The 24,510-nt window shown below is 49.4% G+C and overlaps 1 protein-coding gene and 1 long non-coding RNA gene across 5 annotated transcripts in view; one reads left to right on the forward strand and one right to left on the reverse strand.

Annotated features, from left to right (window-relative positions):
* Positions 1 to 24,510, forward strand: part of LOC135899502 (uncharacterized) — a 530,261-nt gene that overhangs the window by 176,539 nt on the left and 329,212 nt on the right. The window lies entirely within an intron of this gene.
* Positions 10,539 to 12,205, reverse strand: LOC135899589 (uncharacterized). Its single transcript, XR_010563656.2, has 2 exons — positions 12,052 to 12,205; positions 10,539 to 10,645 (listed from the first exon to the last, which is right to left on the reverse strand). It is a non-coding gene; the product is annotated as an uncharacterized lncRNA (long non-coding RNA).

Consider the following 24,510-nt stretch of genomic DNA (forward strand, 5'->3'; position numbering starts at 1 on the left):
GTCGGCGTCAGCCTTGTACTTGTTTTGTGCACACCCCGTGCTTTTCAACTTCGGCAGTTATGAGACTCCTTCAACCATGACATTACAACCCTTTGCTGTGAACTTACCACTGCAACCCCTACACATACATATATCATGAATAGTGCCTGTATTGAAAACAAACAGTTTCTAACTTGAAGTTATAGAAATTATTTGTGTGTTTCCAAAGAACAAATTTATATAGAATGTAATATTTCCGTGAAAAAAAAAGAAAACAAAACAAATATAGAATTTTTAGCAGCATGGAATTGAATTCAAACGCAAGAATGCAACCTGGTGGAAGTAAATTTACGACATTGTGCACGGTAAATTCAATCTCAACTGGCCCCATCAAGTAACAAATATCTGGAAGAGCTCTAGAAGAGTAAACAAGGGACACGTGAAAGGTGAGCCCATGTGGCCGTGAAATACGCCACAATATTTTTTTTATATTTTCCCGCACACACTTACACATATGACAGTTGACGTTGATGGTTGACAACCACGAAGACCCAGTGGCTCCTCATTGTACCTAATTCAAACGACGTGTACGGGTACCTGTCTGGCTTTAGTTAAGTGCATGAGCAATAGAACAGTCGACTAGAAAATGGAGAGCTCATAGCAGCGTCCAACGAAGGGTTAGCCACGATCGACTTGAAGATTTTGCGAAAGCAGTATCTTACAAAAGTTGTAACAATGCTCAATAAACTTTAAAACAGAGTGATAACTACAGATTAGATGAAAAAGGCCCTATCAAAATGGAGAGACAGTGCTCTTCTGCGAACACTTTTCGTACAATTATGTTCAGTCGTAGATATGTTTCTTGCCTACAAAACGACTTCACAGATGTGCTTGCCCTGCTATTTGATCACCTGGCCAAACTTCTTGATCAACGTTAAAATATGATCCATAGAAGTTATATGTCCAATAGTCGTACCTTCTTCATATCGCCCTTATCTCAACAGGTAGAGGATGAGCAAGCGCTGTTAACATCTGACTAAAACCTATTCGTTTTTTTTTGTATAAATGATTCGGGCTGCGGCATTGCTGAAGTCTAGCGTGACTTACGTAAACACAAACAAATTACACAGCAGAGAATTTGAGCATAGAAGAGCCAAATTCACGCTGCACTGAAAGCAAAAATACAAATATTCGTCAAGTGTACAGCGCAGTAATAAAACATCTAGAAAACACAATTTTTTTAGCAAATGCCAGCATAGCGTTTAAGTATGCACGTCCTTGTTCGACACAGTTTTTGGAAAGAAGCATCAATCTTTTTTATTTCACTTGACCTTGGTGTATCGAACGATTGCATACTCTTCGACTTTAGATTCTGTTTCCCATGTTTTGATCTTGCATAAATTATCATTCCTTGGTCTCTTCGCTTTATAAAGTGATTGGATTCAGTGTTATCTACAGCATCTCATGCAACGTGTTGTAATTAATGTCTCACAATCCGATTACGTGAGGGTTACTTCGGGAGTCCCGCAGGGGTGCGTTCTGGAATCCTTGCTGTATCTTGTGCACAACTATAATATTGCTCAGGATGTGTCTTGCAATATACGTCTGTCTGCGAATGATTGTGTGATTAGTCACTGCACTAGGGGTTCTGCTGATCATGAGTACGCCATAATTTGGACGGTACACAGTGCTGGTGTGTTAGGCGGTGAATTTCTCTGAACCCTAATTAAGTGTCAGTTCATCTCCTTCCCACGTAAACGCAATTCATACCTGTTTGATTACGCATTACATATTCTATAGCTAGCCTGAGTGAACGAGCATAAATATATTGAGGTTTATTTTTCATCCGAACTTGGACTAAGCAAGTCGAATATGTAAGAGTGAGAGTTTGTAAAATGCTGAATGCCGTCAAAAGTAAATTCCGGACAGCACTTCAGGTCCCAGACCGCATGCCTGTGCGGTCTGGGACCCGCAAGCTAAAATCCTTTCTAATGTACTTGAACTCGTACAAAAACTCGCATCTCGATTTGTTTATAACAATTAAAACTTTACTTCTAATGCTACTACACTTAAGGATGGGCTAGGAGGGGAATTATTGAGCAGGCCCTGATGGAAACATGCCATTCTTTTAGGGTAAGAGTAGTGACGCTTACAAATATTTATTGCGGCATAGTTACAGTACACAAAGAGACAGCTTTTGCTCTCATTTCTTATCTCGAAGGCTTGATCAACCATGAAAAATCAGGAAAATTAATTGTAAAACGAATGTCTTTCATAGCTCATTTTTTCCGTGCAACATCAGTCAATGAATGCGATAGGATTGATAAACTTTGTTGAAAGCATAATCAGTACAATCGCTAATCGTCGGGGCCCCTAGTGCAAGGCTTCGCTGGCTCTTGCCATCTGCTCAGCTCTCTGAATCAGCCTGAGCTGGTCGTGGAGAGCCGAGCTGGACAACAATGCTTCCCACTGCTCCCTCGTGGTGTTCGTGTCGTGGTGTTTAAAGTGGTGGCGCGTACGCACCCACGTAATGTGTTGTAGGATTCGTGGGGCCCCGTCCCACAGGTGTTCGTCCCTGTAGGCTGTGGTGTGCATGCGATGTCATATGTGTAGGTTCCCGTAAGTGCCTCTCTGGAGCCTACGCCAGGAAGCGGCATCCTCTGTCTTTAGAATTCGATGGGGCGGTGGATATCGCAAGCGAATCCCTTTGTGGTAGTTCACGATGGCTGAATACTCGAGGTCGGCATGGTCCGAGTCTGGTGCAGCTGGCGTGATGAGTGCTCGCTTATGCACGAATGCTCGAGCTGCTCCGTCGGTGTGCAGGTAACGCCTGATGCCAGTGTGGCCCATTATCTAGATGATGATTTGTGTGGTGATGTCCTCAGGGTCCTCCTTGAGTATTTGAGCTTGGACTTGTGCAGCAGGTCTTCCGATTCTTCCTTGTAGGAAGTTGCATCAGGCCTGCTGGGAATCCGTGCGGGTCGTCAGTGGTTTCATTGCGTGTTGGCCTTCTGGGATGGCTAAAGCGATGGCCAACTTTTCAGCTCCCGTGATCGGGCAGGGGTGGGTCGATGCACCGGAGGTAACGTGGCCTCGACAGTTGCAGACCACTGCCACTGCACCCTTGTTCTTCGTCCCGTACATGGCGGCGTCCGCAAAAGGGGGCGTGATATGGAGCCTGTGGGGATTTGGGGAATTCGACGCGCCTGTGCGCGGGCGCATTTCACCCATGTCTGTAATCCTAAGCCATGCCGTTCTTGCTCCGAACCAGTTTTAGCGGTGGCGCTCCACTCGCCATGGTTCGTGGGTGAGGGCGGAGCTAGTGACGTCACGGGAGCAGCCCCTCGTGGCTACTGCCGTGACGGTACGGGCTCTCTTCTCCTTGGGACAGCACCCGGTACGTACGATGCTCTCTCTCATCCGCCGACACCTTTGTGACTAGGATTGAGCTCACGCACGGCGCCATTGCCCGTGCGGGGAGCGCGTACCTCGTGTTGTTTCCTATCCCGACGCTAAGCCGAAGAACGGGTGCCTAGTGCTCGCGCGAGGTCGTACCACGCCGAGCCGCACTCATCGGAGGCCCAAGCCGAAGGAGATTGCCCGAGCTCTCGCGAGTTGGCCCATTGGTTATCGCCAGAGCAAGTAGCATAGCCGCCGGGACTTTTCCTAGCGGCGCGTCCCAGCTTGAGCCTGTGCTCTCGCAGCGACGTGATACAGGCGCCCCTAGCTGTATTTTTCGCCCTTGGTGCGGGACCCCTTTGGTTCCCCGCCGTCCCGGGACCGGGCGTTTATGCAGTGTTGGGTGCCGTTGGAAACAATAAACGGTTTCCTTCATTTTAGGGCAATACTGTGTTTTGCGTGCGTCGCTCGGTAGCCCCTTGTGGCCTGAGCTCGCGCGCAGCGGCGCTAGAGGCTGACGGCTGACGCGGCCCTGTGGCTCGCTAAGCTCGAACCCGCGGTGGTCGGTACTCCTGTGAGACCCGAAGACCCCACACTGGCGCCCAACGCGGATTCAAAGGCTCATTAAGCCTTTGTCTGTGCTTAGCCGAGTTAGTACGCCTTTGCATATTATACTTGCCGCGTTATGTCTGCTAGGCCGAGTGACCTTTGTCATTTGTTAGGGGACTTTTGCCCTTTGTTACCGCGAGCAGACGCCGCGTTGCTCGATACCGGGGCCAGTGCTCCCCTTGAGCAGCGAACTTATGCACCCTCACCTGTCGCAGCCCCCTGTGGGGACGACAACACGAGGCGCTACGTACCAGCTCCCAGTGGAGCAGTAGCGTTGTTTGGGAACGGGGCCAGAGCCCTCCCCGAACAGTGCACACCAGCACATTCGTCTGCCACAGCTCCCTTCGGAATGCAAGGCAGTGCGATGTCGCAGCGCTCTCGATCGGCTCCCTGTGGAGTTTACGGAGCGCAGCACGGAAACGGGGCCTTAGCCTTCTCCGACGTTTGCGCGATGGCTGCTACTCAAATGAGCAGCCAAAACCAGTGGTCTGCCACGGCCCCCTGTGGGGATTACAATGCTGCAGCCACGAATTTCGCTCATTCGTCTCCCTTTGGAGTACATTCGGTTGTGCCCAGTGGCGCAACCTTCGAGCGCGCACCTGTTTTGTCGACGCTGGCTGCAAGCGGCCTAAGCAATTCACGTATAGCTGTCTCAAGTGGCGGCTGTGAACGACAGCAGGCGCACCCCGCTAGGAGCCCGTTTTGCTCTGGGGCTGGCGGCGCCACGGCCGGTATCCCTGTGGAAACCGCGCCGCTGATCGAGCTGGAGGACTGTTCACCCTTGCTCGACGGTTCCCTTTGGAGCAGGCGCACAGACGCTGTTGCAAAACGCCGCCGAAATGATTCAGTCACTCTCGGGGGCAGTTAAGGCGCTTTCGGCTGTACCGAAATGCGTGCACCCCGCTGTACGGTTGGCAGTCCCGACTTACAGCGGATACGGTGACCTGCTCAGTGCCAGGGATTATTGTGACTCCCTGGTACGCTACCAGATGGCAAATCGTTTGGAGGATCAGGAGGTGCTGGAACGCGTCGTTCCCGTAGCACTTACTGACACGGCGGCTAGGTGGTACCGGCTTTCCGGATACCGTGCAACAACCCTCGAGGAGTTCCGCGTGGCATTCCTGCGCGAATTCCTACCCGCTGACTACCAGAGTAGGATGCGGCGAGAGCTTGAGCTACGTACACAAGCTCCTGACGAGTCGCTTCAGGAGTACGTACGCGCGATGCAAGACCTTTTCTTAATCGCCGAGCCCAATGCTTCGAACGAGGAACGCGTCGAACGGGTGATCAGGCAGGCACATCCGACCTTTTCGGCGTACCTGCGCGGCGGCCGCTTCCGAGATTTAGAAGAATTGGCCGCCGAGACAAAGCGCATTCAAGGCGACATTCTCGCCGCGCGAGCCTATCGCCCACCGCCGCCCGCCAGCGAGGCCCTTGAGCCAAGCTGTGCGTGGGGAGGGCCTGTGCCCCTCCCCCAACGGCAACAACCCGGCCAAGCTGCCTTTGCGGCTACAAGCGGGTGTGTTTGGGAGCTGAGCGCACGCGCTCTAGATCCCTACACGTACGGGAGGCGGGCAGCCGGTGCTGCACCATCGCCCGAAATGCATGCGCAGGGACGCACTTCGACCCAACGCATCGCAGATGCGGACGCTCGTGACAACAGGCCCTTTGGTCAAGTAGCGAGTCGACCCCGGCAGGGAGCTGAGGCCGCTCCGCCTCGGGAAAGGTACCGAGAAGGAGTGCGCTGTTTTCGCTGCCAACAACGAGGGCACATAGCAAGGGACTGCACCGCGCCCAGGCCTCCTGCGAGGTCGGGAAACGGGAGCGCGGGTCGCTCGTGAAGGCACGAGTGACCGAAACCTTGCTTATACCCTCGGCGTATCAAGCAGGTTGTGTTGCTGGGGCGCACGCGCCCTTCATTCCGGTGACCATTGTCGGCCGCGAATTTCCTGCGCTGTTGGACACGGGTGCAAGCGCTTCGTTGTTCGGCGAACAGGTGTTATCCCACTTGCAGAAGCACTCAGTGCGCTTGCGGGATTGCCGAACGACATTCAATCTTGCGAAAGGCGTGGCCCATTCGGCGGGCGCCGCAAGGCTGACTGTCAGGTGGGGAGAGCGAATGAGACGCACGCGTTTCGTTCATCTCCCCGGGCTCAGTGTTCCTGTGATCCTCGGAAGGGACTTTCTCCTTAAAACAGGAATCGTTGTGGACATTGCCAATGGCGGCTATCGCGACGGACCGTTTACGTTGCTAAAGCCGTTCATCAGCCCGCCGGCGTCCGATCTTGCCTGTGCAGATCGGGCGTCGGAAACGTGTCGCGCGCCGAGTTCGGGGGCAAGCCCTCGAGCTGTGCGCTCGCCTGCTGCGACTCCCCTTTGGGAACGAGAGGCACGGCACGAACCGCGTCGCGCGCAGAATTCAGGGGCAGGCCCCTGCGCTATGCGCTTGTCGACTCAAAATCCCCATTGGGATCGAGCGACACGGCACGAAGGGGCACCACATCCTCTGGCCGCCTGTGCGGTTCATTTGGATGCTACACAGGAGGCTCGCTTGTCGGCACTGTTATGCCAGCATGAAGAGCTCTTCACCGATCAACCTGGCTGTACCGATTTGGCGAGCCACACGATCGAAACTGGAGACGCGCTTCCTTTGAAGTGTAACCCCCGGCCCGTCAGCCTAGCCAAGAGGCAGGTGATCGATGGCTTGCTGGACGAGATGCTATCGGCCGACATTATCCGCCGCTCGTACAGCGCCTGGGCGTCTCCAATTGTGTTGGTGCCTAAGAAAGATGGCAGTCATCGCCTGTGCGTAGACTACCGCCGTCTGAACGGAGTGACTCGTAAGGATGCCTATCCGCTCCCCACGATTAACTCCATCGTAGGAACCCTGGGCAGTGCGAGGTACTTTACTACGCTGGATGCCTCTAAAGGTTACCTACAGGTCCGGATGGATCAACGTGACCGGTGCAAGACCGCGTTCACGTCCCACAGAGGGTTATTTGAGTTTACTCGTATGCCCTTTGGTCTATGCAACGGTCCTGCGACCTTTCAGAGACTCATGGACCGCGTCCTCGGGGAAGCAAAGTGGTCATACTGCATGTGCTACCTCGACGACATCGTGATTTATTCACGAACCTTCGAAGAACACTTGGCCCATGTTGCCGATGTGCTCGAGAGGGTGAGGGCCGCCGGGATGACTTTGAATCCTGCGAAAGCCCAACTAGCGCAAACCCGAGTTCAGTTACTGGGGTTTACGCTGGGCGGAGGCTCCATTGAGCCGGACCGGGAGAAACTTCGGGCAATCCTCGATTTCCCCGCGCCCAAGGACGTACGTGGCCTTCGCCGCTTTTTGGGAATGGCCAACTTTTACCGGTCATTCATTCCGTCCTGTGCCCGAGTGCAGGCACCCTTGAGCAAGCTCTTGGGTAAGTCGGCCGCGTGGCAGTGGGGACCTGAGCAGCAGCAGGCCTTTCGCCAACTGTCTAGCGCCATTGCGGAGACAGCGCAGCTCAGACTCCCCGACCTGACCAGACCGTTCGTTGTCCAGACCGACGCGAGCGATCTGGGTTTAGGAGCAGTCCTCCTACAGGAATACGATGGTGTGTTGCAGCCGTTGGCCTTTGCCAGCCGCTCCTTGATTCCTGCAGAGAGGAATTATTCCGTGACCGAGAAGGAGTGTCTCGCTATCGTGTTTGCACTACGTAAGTTCGATGTGTACCTTGATGGGACGAAATTCGTAGTGCAGACGGATCACAGTGCGCTCAGTTGGCTGATGCGGCTCCGTGAGCCTGCTGGCCGACTGGCGCGCTGGGCTCTCCTGATACAGCATTATGACTTCTCAGTGCAGTATCGAAAGGGGAGCACCAACGTGGTAGCTGACGCGCTATCCCGTGCCCCATTGTGCACCAAGAGCATTCCTCCAGGTGTTACAGCCACTGCCGGTGCCTTTGCGCCAGCAAGCGTCGGGGGCGAAACGAGCGCAGAGAGAGGCGAGTCCGCAAGCGGGCAAACCTGTCATTCCGCTCTCCAGGCAAGCAGCGCGCCGCAAAACGAGCGAGCGGGGGAGCTTCTCGAAAGCGAACCTACAACGCCGTTGGCTGCAGTCCTGAGTGGGGACGAGACCAGACTCCCCTTTGGGAGAATTGGAATCGCATTCAGCAGGCAAGAGTTACTGAAGGCCCAGCAAATTGATTCGTTTTGTCGCGGAGTGAGCGACGGTCTCAGGGAGACGGAGCGCCGAGACGCTGCTGGTAGTGCGGCGGGCGCAGGGGGGCCGGAACCAGCGTGTGTCGCTGGGTCCCCCGCGGATTCATATTTGCTGGATCACGATGGGCTCCTGCTGAAATACATAGCCACCGATGACGAGGCTGTGGACCCGTTTAAGGTGGTTATCCCCAAGAGTCTGAGAAGCGCACTGTTGCGATCATCTCATGACGAACCCTTGGCCGGTCATTTGAGTGGCTCCAAAGTTTTTGCGAAACTAAGCCAAACTGTGACCTGGCCTGGCATAAAGCGTGACATTTTTCGCTATTGCCGTTCCTGCCATGTCTGTCAAACGGTGAAATCAAGGGGTGGCAAGCCGCCCGGATTGATGAAACCAATTGACAGTGAGCGTCCGTGGCAAGTGGCCACCTGCGATCTTATGGGGCCTTTCCCCAGGAGTAAGCAGGGGTTCACACACCTGATGGTAGTCGTCGATCATTTTTCGAAGTGGGTGGAGTTGTTTCCGCTTCGAAAAGTGACCGCGCGAGCGGTGCTGGAGAGGCTACAGGAAGTTTTTTGTCGGTTCGGCTTTCCGAAAAGACTAATTACGGACAACGCGTCTTATTTCACCGCTCGGGTGTTTGGTGCTACGTGCCGTTCCCTGGGAATTAATCACTCCACCACGTCACCCTACCATCCCCAGTCCAATTTGACGGAGAGGGTCAATAGAACCCTCAAACCAATGTTGGCGGCCTTTGCCGTGAGTCAAAAGGATTGGGCAGACCACTTGAGTGAGCTCGCGTTCGCAATCCGAACCGCCGAGAATCGCTCGACTGGTTTCTCTCCCGCTTTCCTCAATTTTGGAAGGGAGCTGGCAAATCCGGTGACCAGTGTCATTCAATGTCAGCTCGGGGATGAGGAGGCGCCGGCAGACTGTTCTGCGTACGCTTCAGCACTTCGGGACAGGCTTTGCCGGGCTCTCTGTAGAGCAAGGCAGAGTTTGACTTCGGCCAGGGCCCAGCAGAAGGCTCAATACGACCGGAAACATCGCTATCTTTCATTTAAGGTAGGTGATTTAGTCCTGAAGCGCAACCACGCTCTTAGCGACGCGAGCAAGGGGTTCTCAGCCTCGCTCGCTCCTAAGTGGCTTGGTCCGTACCGAGTAGAGAAAGTTTGGTCTCCGCTCGCGTACTTGCTGAAGGATTCCCCTTCGGGAAAACTCAGCCGTGCCCATATCGCCGACCTGAAAGCCTTTGCGTCGCGGTCCGACGAGCTCGCGCCGGTGCCCAGTGGCACCACCCGCAAGCAACAGGGCACACCCGGGGCGAAGGACCGCATTCGGACCACGCACCGGTACAACCTGAGGAGACGGTCACCTGTGTGATATCGCGCCTCACGGCGGACTCTTTCCGCCACCGAAGGCCCTCAGTTACATTGCTTAGCCTCAGTGGGTTAGCTTCCTTACGGCCAGTGCACGAAAAGAAGCTGGCCCCAGCCCAGCTGTAGCCTTGTTGACAGTGTGTTGTGCAGTGTGCATTTTTTTTTATTTTTGGGTACGCATGCTGAGTGTAATTATTGTTTTAATGTCTTAAGTGTACAGTTGTATAGTTCATTTTTGTTACTTGTACATAGATTTTGACCGTTCTTGTTTTCTTCTGTGTGTTTTTTTTCTTCTCGTTTTCGTTTTTTTTGCCTTGCTTTTTTTTGCCAAGAGGGGGGTCGGTGACTGGCGTGTCCTGCAGCGCGGGGGGTGACAGTGGTCCCCTTGACTCGTTGGTGCGGGAGAGAGGGACGCTTCGCGCCTGGATCGGCGCGGCGCGTTGTGGCCAACGGGCGGCATGGCGGACGGCGAGGACCCAGATGAAAATGTTTTTACTTCCAGCTGGATTATGGAACTGGAAATTTCACCCAGCTGGATACTTTTCTAGCTGGGAAGGCAGCTGGAAAAAATCCAGCTGGGTGAAATTTCCGGTTCCATAATCCAGCTGGAATATGTCCCAACTGGAAGGCCTTCCAGCTGGATCCAGCTGCAAGAAATGCCAGCTGTAATTCAGCTGGAAGAAGTTCCAGCTAGAATCTCCAGCCCGGACTGTGGGTCTACAGACCCTCAGACCGGGCTGGCACACAGCACCGGTCGCCATGGTGTTGAGCCTTGGCGACAACACCATGGTGTTGAGCCATGCTTAGGTGAAATCCCAGGGTGTAAGCTCGCATCAAGCAGGATACAAACTGGCCAGAACTCGCATGGATCTTAGCTTGCTGTCGCAAGTCACACTTAGTTCCTAATGTGACTGGCCGCAAGACCAACTGGTCCGGTGAAAATACATGCAGCCAAAACAGCACGGTGCTGAAACTTGCAACCATTTATTTGAACACTTGCAGCAAGGATTGCGGAAGCATATCTTGCATCTCCCTCAAGATGTGGAATACACTTGCACTTCTCCTTGTACCCCATCTGAAAAAAATATTTAGACATAGTGAGTGAACTTTAAAACAATCATCACTTTAATCCACTCAGTTCTAGTAAACAGTGACCTTTACCAAAATCACGCGGATTGTATCAACAGCCTTTGGACAGTACCACAGTTTACCTTCATCACAGACCCTTCTACAGTTTATGTGGCGCAAGGCCTCAACCTGAGCTCTCAAGAGGCTCTGAACTTGAGCTGCAGAAGCTATGCAATGATTGTTAAATTGTTTAGCGCCATTGACTGTGGCTTTAGTGCAAATAGAATTCAAATGAGCTCATTTGTATTTTGAACTAGGCGTGTGATGTAACTCAACAGCCTCCCAAGAAGCATTTCTCTGCTGAATAACAGGAGCTTGAGGGCCAATCTTTTTATGTTATTGTTGTTTTGCACCTATTCAAATGCCTGCCATTCATGCAACGTGTTTGCGAGCACGCACTTGCAGTGAAAGCACGCCATAAATGTGCTTCTATTGCGTTGGGCAGATAGACATATACGCACTAGTATTTAATAGACGTACGTATGTGCAACATTGGGCACAAACACTGCACGGCAATATATTCAAGTGGGCTATTGGATACAAAAGGGGATTACGCAAACTGACAAGCACTTCACATATGCTGCGTGATAATTTTAAGTTTTATGCAATTTTTAACAAATCGCCTGTTGAAGATACCGTAATTCTAGTCCTTGAGCTGGATCCTTCAGAAGAGGAGATTACTTGCACGAAAAATCGGAACACATATTGAACTAATTTTAAAAAATTCAATAATGAACTTCCTAATTTATTACATTACGGCACATATCGCAATCTACGAATTGTAGCCATTGAGATTGCCAGGCGTATCCACTTGGACTTACTTTCCAGAATGACACCAGTTAGAAATATGTGTCATCAAACTCGCCGTAAAGGTGCACTGTTGGTCTACTTACTTTTTTAACAAAACGCTCTTTTATGTATTGGAGCACAAAAGTAACTGGAACGCCCACTTATTCGTCTCACACTTTAGAAAATAATATATCGAAACTGATGTAATTCTGGAAATTCATTTAAGGTGGATCCATCTTGCAAACTCACAGGCTACAATTCGTACATTGTAATATGTGCAGCAAGGTAATAAGTTAATTTGTCAATTTTTGCTAATTAATTGAAGATGTCTTTCGATTTCGCATGCTAATAATGTCCACCTCTTCGAATAATTCCGCTCAGCGACAAGAATTATGATATCTGCCACAAGCCATTTCTACCAAATTCCGCAAAAGAAAAATGATCAACCTGTATACGAACATCACGTACAGCAGGGACCTATGATATCATGCTCAAGCGTGCCAACATACAGGATAAAAATAAACATTAACTTACGCTCAAAACATAAGCAAGTGAAATAATTACCTCCAAATTGTAGAATCAGGGCTGGAGAAAACGGTGCTCTTCGATCCGCACTGGTGAATCACAACACCACAAAGTACAGCAATAACAACCGTTGATAGCCGCTTGCCTGTACTTGTAACACCGTCCAGAGAAGGAACTGTCCAAAAATAATTACTTCATGTGCAAGATCATGCAGGTTCCTCACAAAAACTTGATCACACGCACACCCGAGAGACTCTCGTTGTCTCGCACAATTGCCTCGCCGTGACAGTTTCCGCCATGTGCTGTACGAAACTAGAGCCCCTGTGGCGTCGTCACATTTTTTATATTCGGCCTGCATTTGTAATGCTGCTGCTGTGAATAAAAACCCGAGCTTTTCTGAGAAATACTGATATTGCAATAACACGCTATTATATTATTATTCGTGTCAAAAGAGCAGATCAAGACAAGATACGAGACTAAAGCTCCTAAGTATTCAACAAATATGGCGGCGATTGTAGTGGCGTCGTGGAGACAGGAAAAAATAGGAGCAGCGGTCATTGCAGCCTGAACTGCTGAAGGTGCCACGTGTTAAGGCTCTTTTTTGTTAGAGAAGGAATTGCTATGCTGTAAACACTAGCCGTTTGCGCAACGGCTCATCATGACCAATCGGGCAAGCTCCTCGCTAGTGTAACATCGACAGTGTAGCAAGATATACAGTGTCGATCAAGAGCGCGTCGCTTTTGTCTATTACAAGTAAGGTTCAATAAAAGTGGCAGTTTTCCTGTAGATATTTTTTTTTGGCAACTCGATCACACAGGACACTTTCGATTGCAATCGATCCCGATCGGGCCCGATCGCGATCAAAGGTACCCTGAGTGACGAGCATTTCCATGCAGTTCATGCAATTAATTACGATTGTTGTCACAACGCAGAGAAATAATTTTTTTTTTTGCTGCTGCTGCAAGAGTAAAAGCTCTTCGTTCTGATACAAACACCACCTAGGGCTAAATATGGGCATGTTGCAGATACAAAAAATGTCTCAATGCAAGTGGGAAGCTCCACTTTCCAGTCGATAGATTCTACTTCCGGCTGGAAAATGCTCCATCCAGTTGTTTCCAGTTGGAAGCGCTGTTTCCAGCTAAAAAAATGCTGTATCCAGTAGTTTCCAGCTGAAGCTGGAAAACTTCCAGCTGGTAGTGCTGCTTCTAGCTGGAAAACCAGCTGAGGTGGATTCCACTTCCAGCTGGAAAGTGCCATTCCCAGCTGAGGAGGATTCCACTTCAAGCTGGAAAGTGCCATTTCCAGCTGGCTCTGGAAAATTTCCATCTGGAAGGGCTGATTCCAGTTGGAAACCTGGCTGGGAAGACCATTTCCAGCTAGAAATTCAGAGCCCATTTTCATGTGGGGAGTGAGGCGCGGTTACCGTGATGCGCGGTGCCACGAGGGTTGTGCGCGTGTGTGTGTGCGGGCCTGCGTGCGTGAGGGCTGTTGCTCATTGAAGCAAGCTGAAGGAGCCGCACCAACTCCATCGGATCGCCGCGGATACCGATGGTGGACGGGACCCTATGACATCACGCCAGGAGCTCGGCTCTGCAGTCGCCGACGCCGCGCGAACGCCCTGCAACCGCCGCTGTGGCTGCCCATCCATCCTGCATACGGCGGCGTGGCCAGCTGACCTGGCAGTGTCCGGCCCCGTCCACCTGGAGTTCGGGACCACCACCACCACGAAAGCGACACTCATTCGGGTTCGCCGGCAACTTCGACGGAACAACGGTGAGCCCGTTCCTGCGTTAACTGGCCTGCTATCAAGCCCACGATCGCAACTCCCGCGACTTCAGCCACCGCCCTGGCCACAGAACTATACGCGCCGCGTTCTCTTCGCACCCCCGGACATTGTCCCGCGCTAGCAGCAGACTGTTTTGTCAAGATTTCTTCCCCCCTTCGCGGCCTCATTTTCTTGTATTTTAGAGTGTATTATTATTTTATTATTATTTTTCCATTATCATTGTATGTATGTTTTTTTGTACGCATAGTGCTTGCTGGGCTGAGGTAGCAATTAGCTAGTGCATGAAAGGCTCAGTTGTCTTTGGTGCATTAGCCCCTACCAGCTTCTTCGCCAGACTGGTAGGGGGGCAATTAAGGAGAGGAGGATGTGGGGATTTGGGGAATTCGACGCGCCTGTGCGCGGGCGCATTTCACCCATGTCTGTAATCCTAAGCCATGCCGTTCTTGCTCCGAACCAGTTTTAGCGGTGGCGCTCCACTCGCCATGGTTCGTGGGTGAGGGCGGAGCTAGTGACGTCACGGGAGCAGCCCCTCGTGGCTACTGCCGTGACGGTACGGGCTCTCTTCTCCTTGGGACAGCACCCGGTACGTACGATGCTCTCTCTCATCCGCCGACACCTTTGTGACTAGGATTGAGCTCACGCACGGCGCCATTGCCCGTGCGGGGAGCGCGTACCTCGTGTTGTTTCCTATCCCGACGCTAAGCCGAAGAACGGGTGCCTAGTGCTCGCGCGAGGTCGTACCACGCCGAGCCGCACTCATCGGAGGCCCAAGCCGAAGGAGATTGCCCGAGCTCTCGCGAGTTGGCCCATTGGTTATCGCCAGAGCAAGTAGCATAGCCGCCGGGACTTTTCTAGCGGCGCGTCCCAGCTTGAGCCTGTGCTCTCGCAGCGACGTGATACAGGCGCCCCTACCCAGGCAGCACACCAGCATTGGTCCAACCATGGCCCAATGCTGGCAGAAATTGGTACCAATGTTGGACCAATGTTGGCATATTGGCAAAGTGCAACCCAATCCAATGTTGGCCCAGCGTTAAAGCCAAGATTGGACCAATGTTATGCCAATGCAGCAGCCATTGTGCTGCCAGCGTAGGACCAGCGTTAAAGCCAAGATTGGACCAATGTTATGCCAATGCAGCAGCCATCGTAGGACCAGCGTTAAAGCCAAGATTGGGCCAATGTTATGCCAATGCAGCAGCCATCGTGCTGCCAGCGTAGGACCAGCGTTAAAGCCAAGATTGGACCAATGTTATGCCAATGCAGCAGCCATCGTAGGACCAGCGTTAAAGCCAAGATTGGGCCAATGTTATGCCAATGCAGTAGCCATTGTGCTGCCAGCGTAGGACCAGTGTTGAGCCGTATCGTTGCCAATATTGATGCCAGTTTTGAGCCAATGCCCTTTGCATGACGAATATTCTAGATATGCTGGCTTTAGAGCACGCACATATTCTAACCGCAAACATTTTGCTACCGGCATTTTTTGTAGCAATTGTCCCCTTACTCTCTTCCTCAATAGTAGCTAGGAAAGCTCGTCAAAAAGATGTCAAGAAGCAGAAGTCATATATGACTGCAAATAATAATACAAGAATACTGAAATTGACGTTTATGACAGTTTATTTGCGAATAAATTTTCACAAACAGGCATTTTCCGTGGACCTAGATGGGTGACGCTCGGTTATCTTCAAACAGTTTATTTACAGGCACTGCCCTCAGGATAGGAATTGGGCAAGGTGCCGAGGACGGTGGGCTGGCCAGGGGCTTCAGGGCAGGGAGCTGACGTCGGTAGGCAGGTTTGTCAGTGCTTGGATGACAGCGGGCTTATCAGGCCCCCGAGGACCACGATACCGTGGTGGTTTCGTTGATATTGCCACCATATCCGATAGCGACTTCACCATTACTTGGAGGAAATGTTTGCCCTGTAAAATGAAAAGAAACAATGTCAGAGATGTTGGTATGACAAATGTATGATGGAGAGTTTTCATTTGAAAAATCGCCATACTGCAACAATATTATAAGTCTCAGCAGAGAGTTCGAAGGGGTGAATCAAGAAACTTTCTTGCAAGAGATTTGTCAAGTAACACTTCTTAATATTTCAACATATATGGCATACCTTGTACAAGATGTAACGTAATACTTAAAACAGACATAAAATGCGCAGGATCCGTCCGCTTTGTTTACAGCTCACACCTAGTCAGCGTAGCACTTTAAAATTAAAATTGCAGCAAAACCTGCTGCAGCACAAAAAGCCTAGTTTCAGACTGTGTAGACACAATGCGGCCTTCGTGCGAAATTTTTAATGTGGAAACCGAGAAGTTCCGTCAAGAAACACTAGTAAAAGAAGCATTTATTCGAAAAGAAAGAAATACTGTCAGCTGGAAATGATGCTTGACCTATACCAGTGAGAAGAAGCGTGGTTCCTCGGTATCACTAGCGGGATCAGGCCGCACGCGTGGCTTGATAAAATCATAGTCCTGGAATTTGGGTGAAATTTACAGAGATTTACACGTGGTTCTACTCCAGGCACTATTCAAAGGCTGCAAATAAAAAGAGCTATTTAATTACAGGCATTCTACATTAGCCAGGCCTGTTTCAGTAATACATATACCGTGTGATATTGCTTGGGTGATATAGCTTGGGTGATATTGCTTCTGATAAAACTTATAACATGCGCAAAACAAATGCACTCACCATTGTATGATCCATGCTTCTTTGTATCCGAGTTCATCCCACATCGAAGACGGTGCCCACGAGCGCCGACTTTTTTTTCTAATTGTTGTTTCGCCTATATTAATTCTAACACTCACAAAAATTCGTGGCCACATTGCTGCGTATTTCAAGATGTAGGCTTCTGAGTAGGAATGAAGACAGCAAGCGAGCATTTTTCACGAGAGGAGTGCGCTGGCAAGAACGGACGGCAAGCACTCAGGTGGTGTTGCACCCAGTCGGCGTGCTAGCGACGCATAGAAGGAAAGAGTGAAAGGAAAGGGTGAATGAAGAATACGGCGTAAACGCCACTTTCCCCCGCTGGACCTAGCCCGAACGGGTTTTGGGGTGGCAGCGATGGAGGGCGACAAGGAGGACAATAGTGACCCCGCCGCTCTCCCCCATGCTTCCGAGAGCACCCAATTCGACACAGCAGCTTATGGCTGTCTGAACGCTTGACTGACAGCATTGACCAGGCTCACCTGGGTGCGTGAAGGAGAGGCAAGGGGTGGCTGAAGGACGGAAAGCTAGGCCGAAAAAAAAAATCCGGAATGCGCCGTGCCTACTAAAGGCAAAGACAAGAGGTTGTTGACACGCAAATGCCAAAACGTGCAATAAATTTTTTTCTGTCAGGGGCATTCATACAAGGAGCTTACTACACATGCAAGAACAAACAAGTATATTACAATAGGAGCATGATATCGCCGCAACATGCCATGCATGCTAAACAAACAAACAATAGTTTCACTAATGCATATGCGCTCCATCTCGATGCAATATAAAACGGTTCCATCAGCTCTGAGGCACTGTAATTCTCGATTCTCCTCAGAATCCTGACCCACTAAAGCCGCGGAGCGTACATGCAAAAAATACAATGCGCAGGCCAATTCGCAATACCGTTGCTTCTTATGGAAAGCTCAAGTTCTTATTCACGATCAATAAAGCAGCGGCTAAATTTATGCGACTTCCCCTGCTTGCTACGTGGTACACTGGCTTTTCTCTTTAGGGGACACATTTCGGTAAAGGAGAAGTGCAATAATGGCGGTGTACCATTCATGGAGTTGACATGGGAGAACATATTTTTGGTTCCTGCGCAGTGTGCCTGTGATCAGTGCGTTAGTTTTCAAAACACGTTGTTCAATCTCAGCAAGTCGTAGAGCACTAAAAGCCGACAAGGCGAAAATTAGCTTATTACGGGCCAATGTCCTCCAAAGAAAGCCAACTATTAATCCATATTGGCAAATCCATACCAAAGTCGGTCCAATAATTCCCGCCTTGTTGAACGGCAGTGCCAATATTGTTTACTGACTGTGTAAAGTGGACCAACATTGGATCTCTATCAGAATGGCACAGCCAATATTGTTTACTTACTGTGTAAAGTGGGCCAACATTGGATCTCTATCAGAATGGCACAGCCAATATTGTTTACTGACTGTGTAAAGTGGGCCAACATTGGATCTCTATCAGAATGGCACAGCCAATATTGTTTACTGACTGTGTAATGTGGGCCAACGTTGGATCTCTATCAGAATGGCAGAGCCAATATTGGCGCCACGCTGTTAACCTTAGGCCAACATTGGGCCAGGAACCAGAATGGCACTGCCAATATTGGAACTACGCTGTTAATCTTAGGCCGTCATTGGGCCAAGAAGTGCCAATATGTTTCCAACGTTGGCCCAACCTGACGTGCCGCCTGGGTAGCTGTATTTTTCGCCCTTGGTGCGGGACCCCTTTGGTTCCCCGCCGTCCCGGGACCGGGCATTTGTGCAGTGTTGGGTGCCGTTGGAAACAATAAACGGTTTCCTTCATTTTAGGGCAATACTGTGTTTTGCGTGCGTCGCTCGGTAGCCCCTTGTGGCCTGAGCTCGCGCGCAGCGGCGCTAGAGGCTGACGGCTGACGCGGCCCTGTGGCTCGCTAAGCTCGAACCCGCGGTGGTCGGTACTCCTGTGAGAACCAGAGACCCCACAAGCCTCAATGTTTTCTCCAGCTACTGTGCCCTCACTCTCCTTCTGCCGTAACAAATTACTGAATGCCGAATGAAGTGGCATTCTGAGCTTTGTTGTTTGATGTATAAAGGCGTGCGCGGTCATTTTTGTTGTAGGTGCACAAGGACGTGCGCGGTTATATTAACGCGATAGCGTTAAGCGCCCCGTATCGTAGAAAATCCGCCGTTGGTGTTGGCGTAGGCGCCGGCGTCAGCTATCGAGAAAATCATCCTGAACCACGCATCCCCAAACACGCAGGCTCCCCGCGTGGAGCATAGGCGTTACTGCACTAATTCAATTTCTCAAAGTAAAATGCGTCGGAATAATTATAATGTACGACTTACACACAGCTACAGACATGACAGCGTCTGACTGTAACTTGAATACACAAGAAAACATAATTTTGTTACGTGGAAAATCAAACACAAACCTCTTTTCCAGCTGCGTTAGAGGTTTGAATATGCACATTGCAGTTTAAATTGTTATCAATTTATATTGCACGTGAAATTTACAGGGGCTATTTAAAGGTGCGAACTGCATTCTTACAGGCACTTTATTTTTCCTCGCTTTCCCCTTTTTATAGCGGCATAGAGGAACCCAGCTGTTCACTCAGCTACGTTTAATCATAAGATGTAAACGCTAGCAAAGAGCTGTGGCTTTCTCACTAATGGTAGCTCATTAGAATAGGCACGGAGTATGCATTGCAAAATTAAAACTACTTTCTATGCCGAAAGCTGGTTTTTTAGAGGTCGCAAGTTGTCAAAGTTTTGTGGCCGGTTGACAACTATTAATCATACCCCTGAGTCCTTAAAGCTTGGGGAAGAGCCTTAGAGCTTGGGGAAATACCAAGCATTTCTGGCTAGCAAAACTGATATAGCATGTAATTTCAATGCATATACCTATATAGACACACAATGTACTTCTCTGTCTTGACATTCTTGTGACCCTTTATGACGTGTCATTTCATTTATAATGCAATTTGTTTCTCTGGTGACATTTTCAAAATGTGTACTTTACCTATAGCGTTTGTAAAATTTATACCGTGTCATTTACTATGTTGTCGTGTTTTTCTACTGTTGTAATATTGTGTAATACATTTTATGGGTTTCTCATTCCTAATTTCCCAATTAGGGAATGTGGTTCCCATTCCCAATTTCCTAATTCCATCATGTCAACACTACAGTGTTGAGATGAAGGAATTACGCAATGAGGCGCGCTCAGTGTAGAAAAGAAAAGAAGTACGTGTTGCAACGAGTGTTTTTATTTGGAGTGTTGCTCACGTATTTGCGTCCTTGCATCTACGCTGTGCAAAGAAGAAATATTGAAACACTGAAGCTAATGAACAAACAAGCAATCATTGAAGGCATGTGTTTCGCGCTTGTATTTCTTTTATCCGGAGGGCAGTTTCGTTTGCCGGTTGGTTGCATGTGTTCCATAGACATCCACAGGAAAAACCAACCCCAGCGCGTGCGCCGTAGACCCCACACTAGAGCGAAATATTGTGAACGAGCAAGGAAAACAACCCGCTTTGGTTGCTCAGTGGCTATGGTGTTGGGCTGCTGAGCACGAGGCCGCGGGATCGAATCCCGGCCACGGCGGCCGCATTTTGATGGTTGTGAAAAGCGAAACACCCGTGTACATAGATTTAGGTGCACGTTTACGAACTCCAGGCAGTCCAAATTTCTGGAGTCCCCCACTACGACGTGCCTCGTAATCAAATCGTGGTTTTGGCACGTACAACTCCAGAATTGAATCTTGTTAACCTAAACTTTCTAATTCAGTTAAAGTGAAATGAATCGAACTGAATTTAACGCGAACTTCACTTTTGAAATGTTCAGTACCAAATTTTTATACAAAGTAATTGCCAGAAAAGTCACGAACACAAGCAAAGACTGCATCAGTGTGGCAGCAAGCGGCAGGCTGCGGTGTGAACCAGTGAGGACATAGCGATGGGCTGCGTGCGGTGGCTTCTGTCCTTATAATCTGTCGTTAAACGCGACGCGTGCAGCTTTCGTGGCCATACTAATCCTATGGCTATAGGCGCGTCAAATTCTGGCTGCCGGAAGTCGGATGCAGTCGAGCCCTGGATGGTCCACGCTGCCCGCCAATGTTCGCCGCTTCCAGCGGGCGGCTAACCATCGGCTAGCTTGATCTAGCCGTAGCCTTGCTTGATCGGCTGCGAACAGCTACGTATTATCCGCCGGCCTCCGGGCGGATGCCGCCTGACGGTCGGCCGCTTCGTTTTCACTGGAAAATCACACTATGAAGGTCGCCCTTTAGAACAGTGCAATCTGTGCGCCGTGAATATATTTTTTATGAAGCTGCTTTTATAGCGCACACATATTACAATTGGACCGTAAGATAAGCTGTTGAAGAAAGAACTTGAAATTATTATTTTTTAGCTCTTCTTTATGGTTGGCTTCCTTTCGTAAATATCTGTCATAAGGCAAAGTCATCTTTAAAAGTCGTAACTCTACGTTGTTTTAGGCCTATGATCGAAATAACTATCATTTTCTCATTTAGAAGTAGGTAACGCCAATATTTCCAATTCTAGAGTAATATTTAATTTAAAGTTTGCAATACTGCTGAAAGGAGCAGTATAATATGCATGGCTAGGTTCTCTAAAGTTATATTGATGGCTAAAATAGAATATTCAGCACAATGCCCTCAAGTTGTGAAAACTTCAGAAACGTTTATAGGAGTTTCTGCTGCTCACATTTTTGTCATCTGTAAGAATGAACGCAACTCACGCGTTTTTTTTGAGATGTTGTAAAATGAATTTTCAAATCAGCGCAAAAATGTGGGTGGAATATAATCATAAGTGTCGTCACGTTTACGTTGAGCAACAAGATGCCTATTCCTAAAATTCTTACAGACATTTTAAAAATGTTGAGCTCGATCACTGCATGGCGGAAGACAGCATTATAAGATATATTGTCTGCATAATAAGGCGAATTCGTTAGGTGGAATCGCGCAAGAAGGAGACTTACAGAAGGAGAAATTGTCAGCCACCGCAATGCCGCACGAATCTACTGCATAATAAAGGCGGTGTATTTACGACTGCTGTTTGAGGCTGCACACAATGGCGGGTTATGTTACCTACATAACTTAGACATGCATTGGGATATTTGTGATGAGAAAAGAAGTCCCTACCTGAGGAAGTAGGGGAGCCCTCATGTACGCCCTGACCACAGCGTCAGAAAAAGCTCCTGTAAGCGCATTGCGCTCCCCAAACAAGCACTGATTGGGCGGCGACAACAATGAACTTCCGCATTCCTCGGTGCCGACGGCGCGCCATAGACGACCGGACTTCTGAGAGTAACATAAGGGAATATTTCGAAGCCCACTGGCATCCGGGCTAAGAGTGATGCAGAAGGGTGGGCTTGGAATGAAGGTGGCAGCCGGAAGGAAGGAAAGAGTTCCAACAGATAAATCGAGCTCTCCGCTCCGGCCGCCGTCCATCCGTTGCTGCAGGATGCCGAGAGACGTAGAGCCGATAAATCGGCCGAGATTGGCCAAGAAAACGGGGCTGCCGGCGCCACACGGAGAAAGAAGAATGCACACAAAGTACCACGTCGAGCGCTCAGAGCTACCGGCAAAGCTGGGAGCAGCTGATGACAAATGTGACCACAGCGCAAACGGGGTGGCGCGTTTGCCCCCTACAATGGTATCCTTCCTCTATTCGTTCTTATTTATTTCATGAGCTTTTCTTCTTGACTGTGCACGTGAGTGGAGAAGTATTGATACCGACGAGTGTCCTTCACACTGGTGGCTGACGCAGCGATCTTGGCCAAGTGTGCAAGAGCGACGACATAAACTCCCACACCAATATGGCGCTGTTTTCTGTACCGAAGAAGTTTGCAAGTCTACATCCCACTCTTCAATACGCCGAAAACAGAAAAACAAAAGCATCGATGTTTAATGCCAATGCGCGCATTACTCTATTCAATACAGGGGAAAGGTAACTTTATTAAAAACTTCAATGTGTTTAATCTGACAGAAGGTAAAATCAGTTCGTTTGCAGCGTTTTATAATTTTCGTTCTTGTACGGGCAAAGCGGGCATACCTCATTCATGCTGCTTGCTTTTTTGCTTGCACGAACCAGCAGATGCATGCAGAAGGCGTGTTTTAGACAACACGTAGTCGACGCAGACGTCACGCAGAAAAACTCCGTTGCTGTGTGTTCTGACAATCCGGCGTGTCATGAAGCACACCGATGCTCTCGCTGCGCAAGCTGCCACAGGCAGAAACTCCGATTTTCTTGACCTAAGAAAATGCCTAGCCGGGTGGACACAAAACTGGTCTTTTCAGCGCCGGAAAAACTCGCGAATATATGTCGGTTAACGGAGCCATACCGTAAGCCAGCTGTCGCATACTCTACGAATCATCGTAAAGCACCAGTGGGTTGCGTAGAAGCTGCTGTTTATGAGCTCCCTCTGTCTTGTATGAAAAAAATACATCAGACAGACAAGAAGGTGACTTAATGACCGGTTACGAGAACACAGTCTAAACGTGAGAAACAAGCAATACGGTCATCTATCAGCTCACTGTGAGGAATCCGGTTATGCGCCGGTGTATGGGTCCTGCCGGGCTCTTGCGAAGCACAAATATATAGATGTGCGAGAGATTATTGATGCTCAAGCTATCTGTCGGAATAGTGATACGTGTGTTAGTGCCCCTTCGGTCCACTTTTTAGATAAGAAGACAGCTTTTTTGGATGGTTAAAGTTTGGATGAGCTGGCGCCACCGTGCATGGGTTAAAAAAGGGGGTGTTTCCTGAAAATAAAGTTGTTGAAGTTAACGCATCATGGTGTCGTCTCCCTTAATTCTGTCCTTGTTCGCTGGCGCTAAATATGCTTTCCGAGTCGGTTTACAAACACGCCCAACAAATGACAATACTCAAGTTTATTTTTTGGCCAATCATTGCAATGTCGGCGAAATTGAAGTTTTCTGATGGCTCGCACCTCTTGTGTGTTTCATGCCCATAACACATCTGCAATGCGGTATCAATATATTGGGGTGGTCTGTAACACGATATACACAAGCATATAACGGGTGCCCACCCAGGCTACACATGTAAAATATCAACGTTTAATGCTTATGCCTTCTGTGAAGAGTACCCAAGAAAAACCGTGTCTGTCCCGTAACGCCTTGTGAGTGGGAAATAAGTGCGTAATTGTTAGAGGTAAAACATTTATTCGTTACAATATTACAAGTGTCTTAAGAAGAACAGAAGCACTCCTACGACCTCCGTCACTATGATGTCCATTTTTCGCATGGCTCCTTGTGTTGCTTTGGTCACTATCTCCGTAAAGTTGACCTTTGTGAAATACTACTCTCCTTCTACAGGGGGCCATATCACGTGCTCCGCCAAGTGACCGATGTCACTAATGATATCGTTCTATCCACGCCCACTACTTTCTCCGCTGTGACATTGCCCATGTCACTAGACTCCAGATCTACAATCTTCCACGCACCTTAGATATTTAACAGCATTGTAACGGCGCTTTTGCCGCAGGGTCATAGTATTACGAAACCATAGACAGGTGTTCAACAAACGAGCCGCCACTAGGAAGACAATGAAGTGTCTGTTATCTTGGCGCGAGCGAGTGTCTGCCTGCTGGTCTGGTTCCAGTGTAAATACAGTCTCTTTTGTGTGTGTCTTTCCACATTAGCAATGTTGTGACTGTAGATGATTGCTAGTTTTAGAACAGATGAAAAGAATCATAAATAAATTAATGTATAAAACAAAAATTCCAAAGACAGAACGCTGGCGGGGGTGATTCTTGAACCTACGGCCCCCCGCTTAGAAGCCGAGTGTCTTACCCACTGCGCTAAACACCCACTTTTTTCCGTAATGAATGCAACTATGAGTAATGTCATACGAAAGTTAGTTACATTTATACACACTTCAAAAACAAATGCGCACATGCTACGCAGTCCAATGAAAGTTTAAAAATCTGGCAAGCAGACACAAGCGTCCAGAAGCGAAATCCACTGAGGAAAGGGATCGAAGGTTCCAACCA

The sequence above is a fragment of the Dermacentor albipictus genome, chromosome 4 (assembly GCF_038994185.2).
Source record: "Dermacentor albipictus isolate Rhodes 1998 colony chromosome 4, USDA_Dalb.pri_finalv2, whole genome shotgun sequence".
NCBI classification, from domain to species: domain Eukaryota; kingdom Metazoa; phylum Arthropoda; class Arachnida; order Ixodida; family Ixodidae; genus Dermacentor; species Dermacentor albipictus.